The 19,899-nt window shown below is 35.2% G+C and overlaps 1 protein-coding gene and 1 long non-coding RNA gene across 2 annotated transcripts in view; both read left to right on the top strand.

Moving 5' to 3' along the window:
* The window catches only part of LOC138713208 (uncharacterized), a 169,039-nt gene that overhangs the window by 7,023 nt on the left and 142,117 nt on the right, over positions 1-19,899 (top strand). Inside the window, exon 2 of the long non-coding RNA XR_011335797.1 lies at positions 14,530-14,725. This is a non-coding gene — a long non-coding RNA (uncharacterized lncRNA). The remainder of the gene's footprint in view (positions 1-14,529; positions 14,726-19,899) is intronic.
* LOC138713959 (uncharacterized) overlaps positions 15,271-19,899 on the top strand; it is a 144,081-nt gene continuing 139,452 nt past the window's right edge. The window contains exons 1-2 of the mRNA XM_069846539.1: positions 15,271-15,409; positions 18,683-18,781. The gene's annotated coding sequence lies outside the window, so the exon portion shown is untranslated. The remainder of the gene's footprint in view (positions 15,410-18,682; positions 18,782-19,899) is intronic.

The following is a 19,899-nucleotide window of genomic DNA, read 5'->3' as shown; positions in this document are numbered from 1 at the left end:
CAGCACTGGAGTGTGATACACGATAAGGTGATCGACTGGTTTCTGAATTTGTAGAACTGTCATACTTTATTGCCTTTTATTAGCCATCAATCCATTGAGATGACACTGTATAATATGAAAATTAAAATTATTCGTAATATTAAATTAACATTATGTTGGTTAAAAAACACGTATTATTACAGCTCAGTTGGTAGAGCAGCTGGCTACGGACTGGAAGGCCCGGGGTTCGATCCCAGGTGGTGACAGGATTTTTTCTCGTTGCCAAACTTTCAGAATGGCCCCAAGGTTCACTCAGCCTCCTATAAAATTGAGTACCGGTTCTTTCCCGGGGGTAAAAGGCGGTCAGAGCGTGGTGCAGACCACACCACCTCATTCTAGTGCCGAGGTCATGGAAAGCATGGGGCTCTACCTCCATGCCCCCCCAAGTGCCTTCATGGCATGATATGGGGATGCCTTTACCTTTTTTACCTTTTATTAACATATAATTTAACATGAACACCTCACATAAGCCTCCTCGTACAAATGAATATAAACTGACTTAACAATAGAAGTTGCAGAAGCAGAATGCGTGCACAACAATGAATGAAATTCGTTTCTTTTTAAAAATACGTGTCAAAAATCACATTTACAAAAAATTATTCTTACACTGTCGGCCTCGAAAGAAAAAACTGCAAACATTCACACACACCAAGCACATAAGAACCAACGAACTAATAACTCGCCAGTCTCCACCCTCACCAAGCAGACAAAATTTTTCAATAGAATTGACTACCTTAACTGAAAAAAGAAAGTCATGTTTTTTACAACAGCTCGGAGGGCAGCTTATGGAAAGGTGAGATCTGGTCATCTACCCTTGCCGATATTAATGTTAAATGTTATGTTTTATTTAACGACGATTGCAACTGCAGAGCTTATATCAACATCGCCGGATGTGCCGGAATTTTGTCCCCCAGGAGTTCTTTTACATGCCAGTAAATCTACTGACATGAGCCTGTCACGTCACATTTAAGCACACTTAAATGCCATCGACCTGGCCCGGGATCGTACCCGCAACCTTGGGCATAGAAGGCCAGTGCTATACCAACTCGCCAACCAGGTCGACTTACTAACGTCCGCGGAGCACACTTTGGGAACCACTCCTTTAACTCATGTTGGAACTGCTTTTCATTGTACTTTATTTTGGTCCGTGAATAGTTGAGCCCAATGATTATTATGTTGTTGTTGTTTTCTAATGCCAGGCGTTTGACAATAAAGTCATTTGACCTCTTGCACTCCAATATTTTTCAAAGATATTATCATGGCCAGCCACTGAAGCACAGATTTTGAGGTGTTCAGAATCCATATCTTGGTTTGAGTTGCACAATGGGCAGTTAGGGGACTGATATATTCCAATTCTATGCAGGTGTTTAGCCAAACAATCATGGCCTGTTGCCAATCTAAATGCAGCTACAGACGATTTTCGTGGTAAATCGGGAATTAACTGTGGATTTTGATACAGAAAGTTCAATTTTTACCCTTGAGATTGTGTTATCAAATTTTGTTTGTTGAAGTCTAAGTATGTAGATTTAAGAAATCTTTTCACAGAGTAATATGTAGATTTAGTAACAGGTCTGTAAGTAGCAGTGCTGCCCTTCTTTGCTAAAGCATCCGCATTCTCATTTCCCAGGATTCCACAATGTGATGGTATCCATTGGAATAAAATTCTTTTATTGAGTGATATTAATTGAGAGAGCATTTTAGTTATTTCTGCTGTTTGAGTTGAAGGTGTGTGTTTACAAACTATTGATAGAATAGCTGCTTTGGAGTCTGACAATATAACTACATTCTTAAATTTATTGATGTGGCATATAAGATTCCTGAGACTTTCACTTATTACAATGATTTCACCATCAAAACTTGTTGTTCCATATCCAAGAGATCTATAAAGTGAGAAGAGACAGCATGTAACACCTGCACCGGCACCTTGTTCTCTGGAGATCAAGGATCCGTCGGTGTATAAATGAAGCCAGTTTTGTGGAGGGTACCTAATATTAATTGTTTCAGTGTTTACTTCTGATTTCAGTATTTCTTCTGTTAAATTTAGATTATATTCTATATTTAATAGAGTTAAAGGGTTTGGTTTAATTTGTAAGTTTTCTTTTAAATTCAGGATGTTGATTTTCTGTTTTAATTCTTCAACAATGGATATGAAACTTTTTTGAGTTTTCAATCTACAGAGAGGACTGTATGAATGCCAATTGTTACCTGGTAATCTAATAAGTTTTTCATATTGAATCAGTGCTTTTTCTTCTATTGTCATTTTGATGCTGTTAACATTAGTGAGGAATCTCATAGAATCTATTGGAGTTGTTTTGATTCCACTAGTAATGAGTCTGAGGAGCTTGGTTTTGAACATATTCTATTTCGTTTATGAAAGGTGAAGTAATTAAAATTTCTCCGCAGTATGTCAGGACTGGCTGTATAAACATTTTGTATGTAGTTTTCAAAGTATTCCTAGAGCATCCCCATTTCTTTCCTGCTAGTTTTTTTTAGAAGGGAGAATCTTTTACGAGCTTTTTCAGAAATGTATTTCAAATGGTTGCTCCATGTTAACTTACTATTGAACTTTTTTACCAAATGAAAATATTTGGTAGTTACTTTTGCTTAAATTGAGTGTCATCAAATTTGATGTATTCCATTCATATAGTTGATTTAGAGCTTTAAGAGCAGAATTTTGAATTTTGTCTCTATGTCTGTAAGATCCGGAAGTCCACAAAACTATATCATCTGCAAATAGTGCTGTTTTCATGTTTGATTCCTCTAATAGGGAGAGTAAGTCATTTATATAAATATTGAATAAAGTTGTGCTGAGGACAGCGCCCTGAGGTAGACCTCGATATGTTTGTCTGTAACTAGAAAGTGAGTTATTGAATTTAGTGGCAATGAATCTTTGACTAAGGAATTCTGATATCCCTCTGAACATATTGCTGGAGATACCTAATTTCTGGAGTTTTAGTAATAATTTATTTCTCCAAACAGAGTCATATGCTAACTGAAAGTCAATAAATATTGCCAAGGTATCTTCTTTCTTGTTAAAACAGTCTTTTATTTCTTGGCTGAGGCGTATGACTTGTTCATTGGTAGAGTGTAGTTGTCGAAACCCGGCTTATCTTGGTGATAAAAGATTTTGGGATTCTAAATATCAAGTAAATCTGTTGGAGATCATGGACTCCATGGTTTTTGCTATCATGCTTAATAGTGCTATTGGTCGATAACTATTAACATCATGAGCAGGTTTCCCTTTTTTGTGAATTGGTACAATGATTGCTTTTTTCCAAGCTGCAGGAATTGAGGTGTTCCATGATAAATTGAAAATGGATAAAAGTACAGATGCCCCCAGATGTTAAAAAAATTCGGAATGAATGTTGTCGGGGCCAGGAGATTTCTTGGTTTTTAAATTTTGTAAAGCTTTAGTTAATTCTTTGGAAGTAAAATTTAATGAAACATTTCAGGTTTTGTACTACTAATATTGATTTTATTATTTTTATGTAATTCTCTTTTGATAAATTTGTCAGTTTTTTTTATATTGGGATGTAATCTGTGAGAGTTGGAGTAGTGTTTATTAAATTATTATTATTAAATTGATTATTATTAAATGCTAAGTTATGCTGTAAATTTTTCTTTCTTTTCAATGGCTGGGTACATTGAAAAATCTTCATTGACCTATTTGTCTTCTGGTTTCCCAGTATCGGTTCCATTCAGAAGTAATGTAAAAATAACAACATAAATTCGCTTAGTACAAACTATTGGTTTCTGTTTATGAGGTATCTATGATTGTATTCAGTGGCAGCTGAGAGCTAAAGAATTGGTTATTATGCTTTTCTTTGTCCAAAGTGTGCCATTTTCTACATTTGGTCTACTGTAATGTGAAAAATGGTCTTTATTGCTGTAACTAATTGTTTTCCTTGTGGTGTACTAGAATGAGGTAACAGCAATGAAACAATCACGAAAAATATATTTTATGTATGTGTGAGTTGGTATGTAGCATTGCCAGTTATCATTGTGTGGGCTACTGAAATTTTAGTAGTGTAAATTTAACTGTTGCAATGATAGGACTCTATTTCATTAATATGAGTATTTGAGGGCTTAGTGTGAAACTAATGTAACTACAAAACTGACATTTTTAGGTTTTTATACAAATCGATGGCAAATGCATTCTTCTACTTCAGACCAGGACAGAATAGGGCACTGTGACGTCACCTCACTCCGCTCTACCTTCTCACAAGTCGATGTGTCTGCAGGGATGTGAAATGTGGACAGCAGTTTGTAGGGAGGGGAGAGGGTATTAGGTATGCAGATAGCAATGATGTAGGAGATAAATAAAAGTGATCTGGTGTCCGGCTATCCCAATGGTACTGTTAACTGTTTGAATTGCACATCTTGTGTACTGATTATAAAGAATTCAATTTCTGCTCTATTATGCGAAAATCAATCTATAAGAAAGTCAGTCTCATTTTTTTTTTATCATAATACTCTCTTCTTCATAAACACAAACTTTTCACAACTAAGACATATACTGAAGTTTATATACCAAACGTTCGTACGTAATACTTCATCAGTGAAGACAAAGTGTGCAAATTACATTGAAATAAATTCAAACGCTACATTTAATTCCACAATAAAAATTCAATTCATACTTTAAAAAAGTTTTATTTATGCTAAATTGGCAAATCATTCATTTTAACAACGAAATAGATGCTTTCACCAAAGTTTAGGTATATACTCTGTTTCAAAACAAATACTGTTAGTAAAATACTGATACATGAAAAATTGCACATTTCCACTTTTTAAACAAATGAAATTATGTTAAAATCTGGTGGAAATTTAGATTGGAATAAGTAACAAAAAATAATTTATTATGTACATTGTAAGTAATTTCTTATTGAGGACGAAGACATATATGACATTGTGATGATTTTAGAAGTAAGAAAGGATTGCTGTAATGACATCATTTGAATGACGGGGAGACAATAAAATTAACAATAGGAGAATTGAAAAGAACAACATACTTAATTGATCATTTCTCTTATACTTAAAACAACATGGTTCCTCCTTGAAATAATAAACAAGATTAACAAATGAACAACTACCAGTATTCAGACATCTTCAACGTAGTGGACATTTCTTTTCATCCGATTCATCTCCACAGTTTTCAATCCCATTACATACAACCTGTTTCTTAATGCAGCATCCATTTCTACACTTCCATTCATATGATGGACACTTTCTTGTATCTAATAATTACGTAGTAATTCATTTCAGTTAATTTAGCGAAACAAATGTAATGTAAAATAAGATAAGTTTTTATTAAGCACGTTCATTTGTACGTAAAGATATACAGTGAAACCTGCCTTTGCAGTCACTTCATTTGAACGGCCACCTGGCCAAAAGGCCAATTTTCTTTGGAACCAGTTGGATTTTCCATAAGGACAATACAAATTCTCTCTTTATTTAGCGGCCACCTCATGCTCCGGCCAGCGGCCGGAGTCTACTTGGATTGGAACCTGACTATAACAGTCACTGTCCAACAAGAAACCTTTTCACGGATACTGTTTGTTATTTTTTTTCTTGGAGTAAAGTAATATTTACTCATAATAATTCCACATAGATGTAGTCTATTATACATAGGCTTGCCAACTTTCGTAAGTAAAAATTAGGGACACAAACGTTACTAACAATTTTATTGCACTAATTATTTCCACCTTTCAATTCACATATTCAACAGTATATGTATATTTTAACAGAACCATATCATTGCCAAAATGACCACAAAACAAGTTGAAAAAACCGTATAAATCCCTTATAAAAGAAATGTTAACTCTTTGGAAACTAGGACCCATCTTATTGATAATTACTAACCCGTCCACACCTGTGGAGTAACGGTCAGCGCGTCTGGCCGTGAAACCAGGTGGCCCGGGTTCGATTCCCGGTCAGGGCAAGTTACCTGGTTGAGGTTTTTTCCGGGGTTTTCCCTCAACCCAATATGAGCAAATGCTGGGTAACTTTCGGTGTTGGACCCTGGACTCATTTCACCGGCATTATCACCTTCATCTTTTTCAGACGTTAAATAACCTTAGATGTTGATAAAGCGTCGTAAAATAACCTACTAAAATAAAAAATAAAAATAATTACTAACCTAATATGAACTAACCTAACTTAACATAATATAAACTAACCCGAACTAACCTAACCTACCTACATAAAAGATTTCAGCACTTCTCGGAAAACACAAAGACGTTTACGTGATTTATCACTAGAGCTATCAGATCTTATCACACGTGAGGGGCTGTGGTATTTTACAAGTCTTTGTTGTCCTCGTTTATATCTGTCATAGAAAAGGTCGTATAAATCTGTTTTTTTTTTTTTTTTTTTTTTTTTTTTTTTTTTTTTTTTTTTTTTTCCACTTTTCTGCTGAAACCAATGAATGACACATCAAGTGGAACAAAGTGAACATAATATGGAATGGTGCAAAACTAAAGTCAAAGTGCATAAGATAAGCACAGAGGATAGATGATTCAGTAAGTATTCTGTGATCAAACTTGCCCTAAGTTGTGTATTATGATCATTGCACTCGTCACTCTGTTGACACATCAACGAGAATTAAATTTCTGTCTTGAACATGCGTACTAGAGTGGAACGCAGCCGGGAAGGCGGCGTGAAGACGGTTGCGCGATAGCATTCGCGCGCTTTGTGGTATGACGTGTTTTCTGTTGAGCCAATAGAATCATTTCAGTAACAGACGATTGAGTGTGCGGTTCACGAGTGGATGTTTTAAGAGTTTTATTGAAAGTATTACGATAAACAAATTTAGATTATTATTTGTGTGTGTACTATAGAAACATGGATCCAGGAAGAGAAAAACGGCAAGTATTACATCGGCAGGCGAAAGAAATAGTGTTTAAAGTGTATTTGTACTTCGTAAGCATCGAGCAGCAGACGGCGAGATGTGGTGAATGTAAGGAATGCGACGTTGCCACACCTCAAAAGAAGACAGCAGAAGCATGTGGTATCGGTTTACGAATAGTGCAAAGAATAACAAGCTACGGAAATAAAAATAATGCAGTGTTCAAATCGCCAGAGAAAAATCCTAAGAGAAAGAAACCAGTCACGGACTTGGATAACTTCGATAAACATGTACTGCGTACAACAATATTTGACATGTATAAGAATGGTGAATATCCTACTGCATTAAAATTGGTTCGAAAAATGAAAGAAGCAGTGGGATTTAATGGCAGTAGGGATTCGATACTGCGGATTCCTTAAGTTTTATGAACTGTTAATTATAATGTGGTTACCTGTGCATGATGTTATAATTTTCACGCACCAGTATATTATATTTTTTCCTTCTTTTCCAGAGTTTAGTTTCGAAATGAGTAAGAGGGAGAGAGAAAACTCATTGAAAGTGTTCCAGGGAATATTCCCTGTGCGTGAACCCTCATGTCAGACTGACATTCATGTTATAACACCTGAATCAGATTCCTTTCCCAGAACCCAACTCATTATGACACCCATGCAACTCCTTGAAGAAAATTACCCTCTACCATTAAAAGGGAAATTAAGGTCAAAGTGAGTATCAAAGGAAATATTTGTTATATTATTACTAATAGACCTTGGAATCATACAAGGCTACTAACCCGGTCCTCGGTAACCAGGGTAGACTCTCATGTCATAACTGACTACATATGGATAATTCTTGGCAGGCGCGTCCTAGTCGGGGGTGGTGGACACCGAATGGTGACTAAGTCCTGCCAAGGACCCGGTGAATCGGGGTATAACGAGTCCCCCTGCACAGGGTTACATGTGAAGACTTCAACGGTCTGCAAGGCGGCATGACACCGGAAGGAATCATCCCGGCTTAAAGAGCGGAAGAAGCAACCCTCTCTGTAGGGGTTAGTACACAGAGGAGCAATGATCATTAGCTCAAAGATGGCAGCCCCATTATGATCTTACTCTGCAAGAGGTTGGTAACCTCTCCGGGGGACACCAATATTACTCAGATTCTCCAAACAGATACTCACCGGACAGCTCATTCTATGACGACTACGGCTCAGAAAAGGAATAAACGATTTGGAATTGAAAGAATTTTTAAACTGGCTACATGGAACGCACGTGGTATAATACACAAAGAAATAGAACTGGAAAAAGAACTTTATGATCAGAATATTGACGTGGCAATAATATCAGAAACAAAGAAGAAAATGAAAGGCTCTGCAAATCTAAAGGATTATTATATGATATATAATGGAGTTCCACAAGAAAAAAGAGCTTCTGCTGGTGTTGCAATCTTTATTAAGAAATGCCTCAAAGGAAAGATCCACTCGTATACTTTCATAAATGAACGGATCATTATGATTAGACTAAAAATTCAAAGAGGATATATGACAATTCTAGGTGTATACGCCCCAGAAGAAGGCAGAAACGAGGATTCTGAAGAATTCTATGAAACGTTACAAGAAACGCTAGACAAAACAAATAAAAACGACTATATAATAGTTGCAGGAGACCTAAATGCGAGAGTGGGCAACATCCCTGAAAAAAACATAATTGGGACAGAAGGAGAAGCTGTATTAAATAATAACGGATTGAAATTAAAAATGTTTGCACTTCACAATGAACTACGTGTAACGAACACATTCTTCAGACATAAAACAATACATAAGTATACTTGGTCAGCAAGGGGATCGTCATCAATAATAGATTATGTAATAGCAAACAAGAAAACTTGGCCAATGATACGAGATACTAGAGTTTTTAGAGGACCTGATATCTCAACAGACCATTTCCTAGTAGTTCCAAAATATCAATCTTTGAAAATGGAAAAAGAATCCTAAAAAATTGAAAGCCACAGATATTCCCATGTTGTTTAAAGTACATCTGCTAAAGGAAGAAAGCATCTGTCGACTATATCAAACTAGATTACAGACATATATTAATGAACAACCCAAAAGTAATAATATAAATTTAGAGTGGACAAATATAAAAGATGCAATAATAAAAGCTGCAACAGAAGCACTTGGAGTGAGAAGTAAAAAATACAATACTAAAGGGTTACGAATATGGAATGAAGATATCGCAGAAGCAGTAAAAGAAAAGAAACAAGCATATTTGAAATTAATGGATTCACCAAATGACCAAGATAGGAAAATAGACTACAAAAGAAAATCTGCCATAGTGAAAAGGAAAGTAAGACAGATTAAAAGAAATAGTTGGGAGAAATATGTGAGTGAATTAGAACATGACATCCAAGGAAGACAAGATAGAGCATACAAAATCATGAGATATTTAAATAGGGAGGATAAAGATATCTTACAAATAAATTCAGTAACAGAAAAGGCATGGCTACAATATTATGAAAGTCTCTGGACTAATGACAATGATACACAAGTTACGGTAAATGCAGATCCCAATGTAGATCCAATTACTGAAGAAGAGATGGATGAAGCACTGGTACATTGTAAAAATAAGAAAACTCCTGGAGTTGATAGGATAAACACAGAATTGATCAAATATGCTCCTAATACTGTTAAAACCAGAATTCTTGAGCTGTTGAATATGTGTTGGACAACAGGATTTGTACCAGAAGAATGGAATATAGCACAAGTATGTCCTATTTATAAAAAGGGAGACAGAGTTAACTGTAATAACTATCGAGGGATAAGCCTTTATGTTCCTGTTATAAGATTTATGCTAGAATAATAACAAAACGTGTAAAACCAATTGTAGAATCACTAATTTCGGAGAATCAACATGGATTCAGGAAAGGGAGGTCATGTGCAGATTGTATATTTATCATCACACAACTAATTGAAAAGTGACAAGAATTCAATCTTCCTACATATTTTGCCTTTATAGACTACGAAAAGGCTTTTGATAGAGTTGATCGTAACATACTATGGAACGTACTGATGAATCGTGGAATCCCATCTCAACTAATTAGTGCTATACAGAGCCTTTACAAAAACAATAAAATAATGATTAAAATACCGAACAGTACAAGCGAAATGGTAGAAATAAATCAGGGAGTGCGACAAGGGTGTCCCCTCTCACCCACTATGTTTAATATATATATGGACGAAGTCATACAAATATGGATGACGAAGATTGAACATTTTACCATTAATAAGCTAAATTTTACAACATTATTTTATGCAGACGATCAAGTGATAATTAGTGGCAGTGAAAATGAACTACAGAAAGCAATTTTCAGATTGAATAAAGTAGCCATTGATTTTAATATGAAAATCTCAGCAGAAAAAAACAAAAACTATGGCATTTGTGGGATCACAACCATTACGGGTGAAAATTGAATTAAATAATATAATTGTACAACAAGTAAATACATTCAAATGCTTAGGCTGCAATGTGACTTATAAGGCAAACTCAGAGATTGAAACTAAATCAATGTTTTTAATCATTTTTGCGGAACTATACGACGAACATTGGGCAGAACAGTGAGGAAGGAAACTTTATTAAAATTTTACAAAGTTATGGTTCTACCAGCATTCCTTTATGGCATTGAGAGTTGGACATTAAGAAAAGATCAAGAATGTAGAATTGTAGCTAGCGAAATGAAGTTCTTAAGATATGTGGTAGGTTACACCTTGATATATAAGAAGAGAAATGAAGATATAAGGAAGGAGCTAAAAATGGAAAGTTTAATCCAGACGATTAACAATTACAGAACTAACTGGATACAACATGTAGACCGAATGCCTGAAACACGCATAACAAAAGCTGCTCTACAGTACATGCCTAGAGGAAGAAGATCGCTGGGAAGACCTAGAAAGAGATATGCAATGGTAAAGAGTTATAAAGTTTATAAGATATGGAAATAAAACTATTGCTTGTAGTGCTATATTTGTACTTGGTGAAATATATGTCAAGTCTGGAACGGGTAGAATAGTTATGAATAGATGAACAAGTAGCAAGATTATGCACATTACGCTTAACACACAGAAGGCAATCGAGAAAACATTGACGGCAACGTAAGTATTCCTAGTTGTACAAAAAGTGGTTTACAATGAGTTCTAGAAGAGACATCACAAATAATTCTCACTGCTCTCTTTTGAAGAATAAACAATTTAGAAACCGAAGTATGGTTACCCCACAAAAGCGTCCCGTAACTTAAGTGACTGTAAATATGGGCATAATAAACCGTAAGTAAAGAATTATAACATAATGTTTGTCTGAGGATTCGTAACATGAAAATTCCTTTATTAATTTTATTAACAAGATATTCTATGTGTGTACTCCAGCCCAGACCGACTTCGAGGTGAATGCCTAGGAATTAACTGTGGAAGACAAGTCAGTAATATTTCTGTTAAAAGAAAATTTAATATCTACAGTCTTATTAGAGTTGATGCTAAGTTTATTGGCATCACACCAGTCCTTTATCCTGAACGATATGTTGTCAGGCTGTCTTTTCATCAAAACATCATTATCCTGAGAAATTCCAAGTGCCAAATCATCAGCAAACATGAAAGTGTCAAGGCAGTCATCCACAATGCTGACTGGGAGGTCGTTAATATATATATATATATATATATAATGAAGAGCACGGGACCAAGAACGGAACCCTGTGGGACACCAAACTTGACAGGTTTAAATTGAGACATTGCACCATTACAGTAAACAGATTGGTGTCTGCCTGTTAAATAAGAATTTAAAAACATAGTACTAGAATTATTAAAACCATAAAATTTCAGTTTTTGTACGAGTATATCGTGAGAAATGGTATCAAAAGCTTTGGTAAAATCGTAAAAATGGCCTAACATTAACCTGGGGTTTCTAAAACACTAAAACCCTTCTCCACTAATTTAACTATGGCTTCAATTGTATTGTGGAAGGATATAAAACTATACTGATTAACAAATAGACGATTGTATTCAAAGTAATCTGTAATTTGATTATGTAATAAAATTTCTAATACCTTCGAAAGTGTAGGTATTATATTAATTGGTCTATAATTTGAATAATGTAACTGATTACCTTTTTATGGATCGGAATAACTTTGGAATATTTAAAGATGTCTGGAAAGGTGCATTTATCAATACAAGTGTTGAAAATATGAATTAATAGTTCACAGGTAAAATTAGCAGCAGTTTTGTTAATTTTTGGACTTATACCATAAACATCTGGACAAGAATTGTTTCTAAGCTTCAGAATAGTAGTGTAAACCTGCTGAACAGTAACGTAATTAAGTTTAAAAAATGTACCAGGTTTATGTGAATTATTTATAAAGGACGAATAATCGTTGTTTCCTATAAGAATATTAACAATTTCATCTACTTGACAGATAAAATTGCAATTTATTTCTTCAGAATTTATGACGGGATTTATGGCACATAAAAAACCTTGAATAAGAGATATCTAGAATAGACTACCAATTTAATTTGTTATTGTCAAAATTCATCTCTGCTGTTCACCATCTCCAGCTATTGTTCTGTCTTTGGGTTAATGAATTCTGTCTTGCAGGTGCTGAGATATCAGAAAATATGTAATTGAACTGTCCACGTTGGCACAATATCAGAAAGTTTTTATTTCAATCAAATTGGAGGCTGTAGAAAGCGACATTGTTTAAAAGAAACAGTTGCTGATGAAATTCTAGTTTTATTAAAATTGTTCAATTATCTCATACCTTATGATAAAAGGTTGTATTTTAATTTATGGCTTTTGCGTCAAATATCTGAATATATCATATTTACCCGTGTAATGGACGCACACCAATTTTTCGCGTTAAAATAAAAAAAATCCCCGCATAATAGACACATAGAGGAATATGAATCTGTGACAAATGATAACAGTGATGCTGAACCTCAATGAGGTAAGTCTAGTGTTAATAATAACAATAAAGTGTCTTGTCTTATTGTCGCTGTATTCATTGTTACACGTTATCTGTTTTTTACAACTGCTGCTAACTATCGATTGTCTTGGTGCAATGCAATCGATATATAAATTAGTTGAGGCCCATATATCATTCACCTCTGATTGAGGTTCTGGCTGATATGTACATATATTAACATTATAGAGCTAGGATTTATATGTAGTAAGAATTAAAAATGACGCCGAGTATAGTTGAGTTGATGTGATGCCGGTTAAGAAGATTTTAAGCCTGATTGAAAGATTCGAAATGCAAGAAAAGTCACAAGGACTAGACAATGCAGCTTTTAAACCCACCGCTGTTTTGTAAGTGGTGGTTAAGAGGATTAAAGACCCTTAGCGCTAACCAATAGAAGTACTGAATGACGAGAATGGCAAGTATAAGGAGTGGGGGGCATGGCTTGCATGTTTATAAACTATACCTAATAAAAAATATTAGCTTTTACTGCATACGAATCCTAGCTCCAATTATCAGGCAGTACACCTCACTTGATGCTATGTGTCAGAGGAAGAACAATTGTTTGTATGCATCAGAAGTCTGATTAGTGTAATATGTAGCTAATCTGCAATGTATGCAATGGAGGAAGAAAGGAACTGGCCATCCTACGAAATAATCTCCTGGCCTAGTTGCCTCATAAGTGGTGCCTTATTGGTGTCACTTGTGAGGTTCAGACCTGTCTTCAGACAGTTGACTAAACAACAACAACAACATATAACGTTACATATTCTATTGATTATTTCAGCATTCGAGCTGGTGCACCTTTAATACGTGTTTCTTTTTCACTAAAACTTTTTCCTCGCATAAAGGACGCACTCTAGTTTTTTGTTATAAAATCGAAGAAGAAAAGTGCGTCTATTATGCGGATAATTACAGTAATATATTTCAGACTTGTAAAATTTTGAGTATCACAGAAACCCTTTCATTGTTTAATTTATTATTAATTAAAAAATGAGCTTATTTTTTATCGATTATTTCAGCATTCGAGCTGGTGCACCTTTAATACGTGTTTTTTTTACTAAAATTTTTTCCTCGCATAAAGGAAAATGTTGTAAAATCGAAAAAGAAAAGTGCATCTATTGTGCGGATAATTACAGTAATATATTTCAGACTTGTAAATTTTTGGTATCACAGAAACCCTTTCATTCTTTAATTTATTATTAATTTAAATATGAGCTTATTTTTTGAGAACTTGATTAAAAATGATGATAATGATAATAGATATAATATTAAGGTAAGTTTTATTTGAGTTATTGTTGAGACAGTATTTTTATAATTTAACGAATGGTTTCAAAACTTTATATAGAACCTTAGAATTTTAAGATGCCAATTTCCTAGAAATGTGACTGCATTGAACATAAAATACATTAATAGTTTTGTATATCCTACTTCTCACTTTTAAAAAGTTCCAGAATGCTATTCAGCATTAGCTTGCTTAAATTAAGATTGAGTGATTTTTGTTCCAGACGTTAAATTTTTGGCTTGTATAAGTCCTGGTAATTAAAATTTCCTTAAATTTTATAAACTATTAATTATAATGTGGTTATCTCTGCATGATGTAATAATGTACACGCACCAGTATCATATTATTATATTTTTTCCTTCTTTTTCAGAGTTTGGAGGGTTAGATATGGAAATGAAGGAAAAGGAAGATTCTTTAAAACAGTTTCGTGCCATTTTTCCTGTTTCTGAAGCCTCATCAAATAATCCTGTACCTATTAAATTTTCCCGAAAACAATTAATTCTTTCACCATCAGAAATGGCAGAACTAAATTTTCCTTTGCCTTCTAAAGGCAATCATCTTGGGAAGTGAGTATCAAAGCAAGTATGTGTTATATGATTACTAATTAACATTTTGGTCTTAACATTTTTTTGACGTGAATACGTCTGTAAGTTCGGTTCACTAGTAGGGTGCCATCCCGAAGATTGACAAACATTTTCAGGTCACTTTTATCGTGCCTATAATTTCTAAACTGCACTAGTATTGCAATGAAGTAAATAGCGATCATTAGATGAAGGATCAGTGAATTTGATACTCATAGTGACCAGCGCCAGGTTAATGCACATTCAAAACAGTTACATTTAGTTTGGACTTCTCAGTCTAGTTGGAAAGCATATATGAATGCCTGCATAAGCCTGTAAAGGTCTTCGAACATTCACATGAATACCTGTTGTGGTTTATTTCGAGAAGAATGAATATATAAGTTCGAGCTTCCTAATATGTCTCCTGAACAACCACGAGTCAAAATAACAATTCTGCTATATTAATCTTAAGAAGTAATTTTCTTTAGCATGTATGTGATAATAATACTTCACTTCGTATGTTGACTCCCCTGCTGTGTTGACAAGTACAAGGATTATGTCCTTACAAAGGAGTACTACCACGAAGTATCTCACAAATCACCAATGTTTTCTTTAGATACAGAAATGTGCCACTTAAAATCTGGAGCACTTCAAGTTACCAAAGTTGCATTGGTAAATGAGAAACTAGAGGTAGGTGTTCCATTATTAAGTAAATTGAAAACAGCTATTACAACAATTCTCTTTATTGAAATATGTTTTATTCATTAGATTGTATGTTATCATCCTATTGCCCTGCTTTGAATGAATGGAAATTTTGTTACGTAGCCCTGTGCCTTAGCATAACCTTGCATTTTCAGTTAACAATGGAAACTATGTATGAAGCTGTATAAAAAGCTCCGTCCCCAAGTTCTATTTCATTCTGTCTAAGCCAGGGATACAGTACTGGCGAGAGAGGGGTGGAAAGCATGGGGAAGGCGTTGGTTCCCCGTCCACAGTCCACCAGTGTTGAATGACGTATCTGTAGCCTGTACGCAATCACTTAACACAGACATTGAATACAAATTCCCTCCCATACCAAGTTAATGATGCGGAGGTGGAAGGAAGGGGTGAGTGACGTATTCCGATGTGTGACGTAACACCACAATTGTCGCCCAGTTTTGCAAGCCTGATCTAAGTAGTCTTCTTGAAGCTTTCGTAGCTTCCATTACATCATCTCTCCAATTATGTCTCAGCCGAAACTGTACCTTCTTCCCTACTACTACTGTTACTACTACCATACTGCTACCTTAATTATACTACTGCTGTTGCCTGTTTCCTGTTCTTATACAACACATAATTGCATGTATTATCGTATTTACCCGCGTAATATACGCACTTCCATTTTTCGATTTTTATAAGAAAAAAACTAGGGTGCGTCCTTTATGTGAGGAAAAAAATTTAGTGAAAAAAGAAATATGTATTAAATGTACAGTTAACCTTAAAAGGAATGAGATGACTCTTGGTCGTCGGAAGTTAAAGTTCTACAGCGCGGTTCACTAGATATCGATGTAACGATACGTACTATGACCAATACAACAAGAATTGTTGTAAGGATGACATCAAGGACAAGGACCAGAATAAGGATCACGAAAAAGACAGCCATTTAAGGCCACGATTTAACAACATAGCTCAGGTCACAAAATATCATTGCTTCTCTGTACCGAATGGCAAATGCCTGCTATGGGATCTACATTCTAGACTGCTGCTGTCACTGTCTTGTGTCGGTAGCTCATATAGTAGCGTGTCGGTTCCACTGCTTAACCGAAACGTCTCGTGTTTGATGCCAGGTAAAACTTTTTTTTTAATGGAGGTGTAATTAATTTCTTCAGAGTTCCTCGACTGTCTAATTTGTCGAAAAATATGAATAATTTATGCCCGATTTCTGGGTCTTACAAGTGGGCTGAACCTCGTCAAAAAATAAATCTTACTTAGAAGTTAAAAGTATTCTTCCTCAAACAAAAATCATAAGAAACAAAAAGAGACCTGTTAACTTAAAATCTTGTCTACATGCCATCAGCTTCTATTACAGCTCTAAGTCGGTCCGCCATGGATGTCACGAGATTGTGGAATAAGTTCTAATCCCCAGTGAGATCTTCCCAGGTGTCAACAACTTGATCCCACAGTTCGTCTCGATTTCGAGGGCGTTGGTGAGCATAGGTGGCTATCCTTCTCTTTTTTAATTCCACCCATAAATTTTCGATGACATTCAAATCGGATGACTTCAGAGGCCAATTAATGATTTCGGTCTTGGGTCTCCTTTGAAACCATCTTTGAATGCTTGTGGCATAGTGCACGGGATGATTATCCTGCTGGAACAGCAATGTTCCTTCGGGAAAACGTTCTAGGGGCTAGGTTTAGAACTAAATAGAAACTTTTTTTTTCTGGTATATTGTCGTGTACTTTTTGATCAAGCCTTTTATAAGTCCATTCAGCTTATGTAATATACGTCTATTTTTCGCATATGAATGAAGGAATATTTCTACATTCTTATAAGACCTCAAAATCTGTGCTTCAGTGGCTGGCCATGATAATATCTTTGAAAAATATTGGAGTGCAAGAGGTCAGATGACTTTATTGTCAAACGCCTGGCATTAGAAAACAACAACATTCTTATAAGAATTAAAGACTATTACTTTTATTTATAACAGTTATCACTATCATATAACTTCTATTCTCGGGAGAGAATCCAATTCCAAGTAAGATCATGATAAATAATACTTTAATTGAATGTGTTAATTCCTTTAACTATTTAGGTTATAACCTCTCTTACATCACTGATGAAGATATGTCGAACAAAATATCTAAATTTATAAAAATCATTGGCGTAATTAACACCGTCTTCAAATCATCCCATGTTCAGAAACTTACAAGGCTAAAGGTATATAAAACACTAGCTCGACCAGTCCTCACCTACGGTAGCGAGGCATGGACAATCAGAAAAGCTGATGAGCAAAGGCTGGCGACAGCTGAAATGAGGTTCATGAGACGAACAGCGGGATGCTCTTTGCTGGAACACCGTAAAAATGTGGACATATTGCAGGAACTCAAAATGGATCCTATAGTTAATTTTGTTCAACAATATCGACTTCAGTGGAAAAAAAACATGTCGAAAGGATGGATCGCACTAGATGGCCTAAACAGATTCTTACTTATGTACCAAGAGGAAAGAGGAAATTGGGAAGACCACGAAAGCGCTGGCATGAGACCATAACAGATCCTGTAGGGTCTAATACGTGACGGATATGATGATGATGATGATGATGATGATGATGATGATGATGATGATGATGATGATGATGATGTAACTTCTCAAAGTCACGTACAAAATAAGTGTGTAAATTAGTCTAATAATGTGGTCAAGCAAACATTTTTTTGTGCCTATAAGTTTTTTAAGTTATATTTCTAGAATTACGAGCATGTATATACACGTGTTTGTTCTTTCTTCGGTTTTGGGGATAAAGAAATAGTGAGGCATATGAAAGTATAAGTACATAAGAATTTTCAAGTGATATTCAGAAATTGTGTTTACCATAGGTCTAGAATTTGGAGACGCAGTTGTTGAGGGTCGCAGAGCTGCATTTTTGGAACAAGATAGTAGTTCAATGCAGCATATGAATGAAGGAATATTTCTACATTCTTATAAGAATTAAAGACTGTATTAACTTTTATTTCTAACAGTTATCATTACCATATAATTTCTTAAAGTCACATACAAAATAAGCGTGTAAATTAGTTTAATAATGCGGTCAAGCAAACGTTTTTTTTTGTGCCTAGAAGTTTCAAGTGATATTTCTAGAAATGCGAGCATGTATATACATGTGCGTGTTCTTTCTTCGGTTTTGGGGATGAAGAAATAGTGACGCATATGAAAGTATAAGTATATAAGAATTTTCAGATGATGTACAGAAATTGTGTTTGCCACAGATCTGGAATTTGGAGACGCAGTTCAAGATCCAGCACAGCAGATAGTAGCAGACTCGTCACTCCCCAGCACATCTGACATAACGAATTTGGATAAGTCAGGTAAGCTGTCTTTATTAATCCTCCCATATCTTCCCATCATTCCCATTCCCTGCCATGTCTTCTCTTTCTTGTATCTATCTCCTTTGATCTTCTCTCATCTTCCTATACTTTCCTCTCATGTACTCTCCCCTCACTTTATAGTTATTTGAATAAAGAAGGAGCAGAAAGAAAGAAAACGAGGAAAAAAGAGAATTAAAATTGAAAGAGAAAATCAACAGGAGAACTCGTTTACTTGACCACTGCTTCTCTCCCCTCCCTCCCCCTCAACTCTCCACTCTTCTAATTTTTCCTTTCCTCTCCTTCCCACCCTCTTTTCTTTCTTTTCCTCTCCTCTCACTTCCTCACCCCTCCCCTCCCTAGTTCCCCTTCTGCCTCTCCTCTTTCTTTTCTTTTCCTTTGCTTTCTTTTTCTTCCATTTCCTATCTTCTCCTCTTCTATTCTTTTCTTTCCTTTTCCCTCCTTTTTCTTTCCTTTCCATTCTTTTCCATTTTCTCTTTTCATGTCTCTTCTGCTGATTTACTTTTATTTCATTTCTTCTCTTTCTTTTCTGAAGGAATTCTACAAAACATGGTCCACTATATTAGGTTGATAATTTCTCCATTTCTGTAAGCGTTTTTGATTCCCCATTGTAGAAAGGTTAAATCATTGTCTACAATACTCAACAGTACCCACTTTTATATAAAATTTTTTGAGGAAGGATACTACAGTTTTGGTGAGATGAGACTGAGGATTCGCCATAGATTACCGGACATTTGTCTTATGGTTGGGGAAAAACTCGGAAAAAATCCAACCAGGTGATCAGCCCAAGCGGGAATCGAACCCATGCCCGAGCACAAATCCACATTGGTAGGCAAGCGCCTAACTTAGCTGACTGAATTACGCCGGGCCACAGTTGTTTTTAGATCAATAGAAGAACAAGATTATTTGGCAGTCTCTCTGTATAAAATATAGATTTGTGGTTCATAATCATCACTAAGAAAATACTTCCAAATCTATAAAGCTTAATAACAGTAACCAATCTATTGTCTCTACAGGGAAGGAGAAAGGTAAATGCAATCTCTATAAGCCAAACTTGATAATTTTCGTTTTTCTTATCCTTATAGATATTCTATTTAAGA

The sequence above is a fragment of the Periplaneta americana genome, chromosome 14 (genome assembly GCF_040183065.1).
Source record: "Periplaneta americana isolate PAMFEO1 chromosome 14, P.americana_PAMFEO1_priV1, whole genome shotgun sequence".
Lineage (NCBI taxonomy): Eukaryota > Metazoa > Arthropoda > Insecta > Blattodea > Blattidae > Periplaneta > Periplaneta americana.
This window is presented reverse-complemented; position numbering and strand designations above follow the sequence as displayed.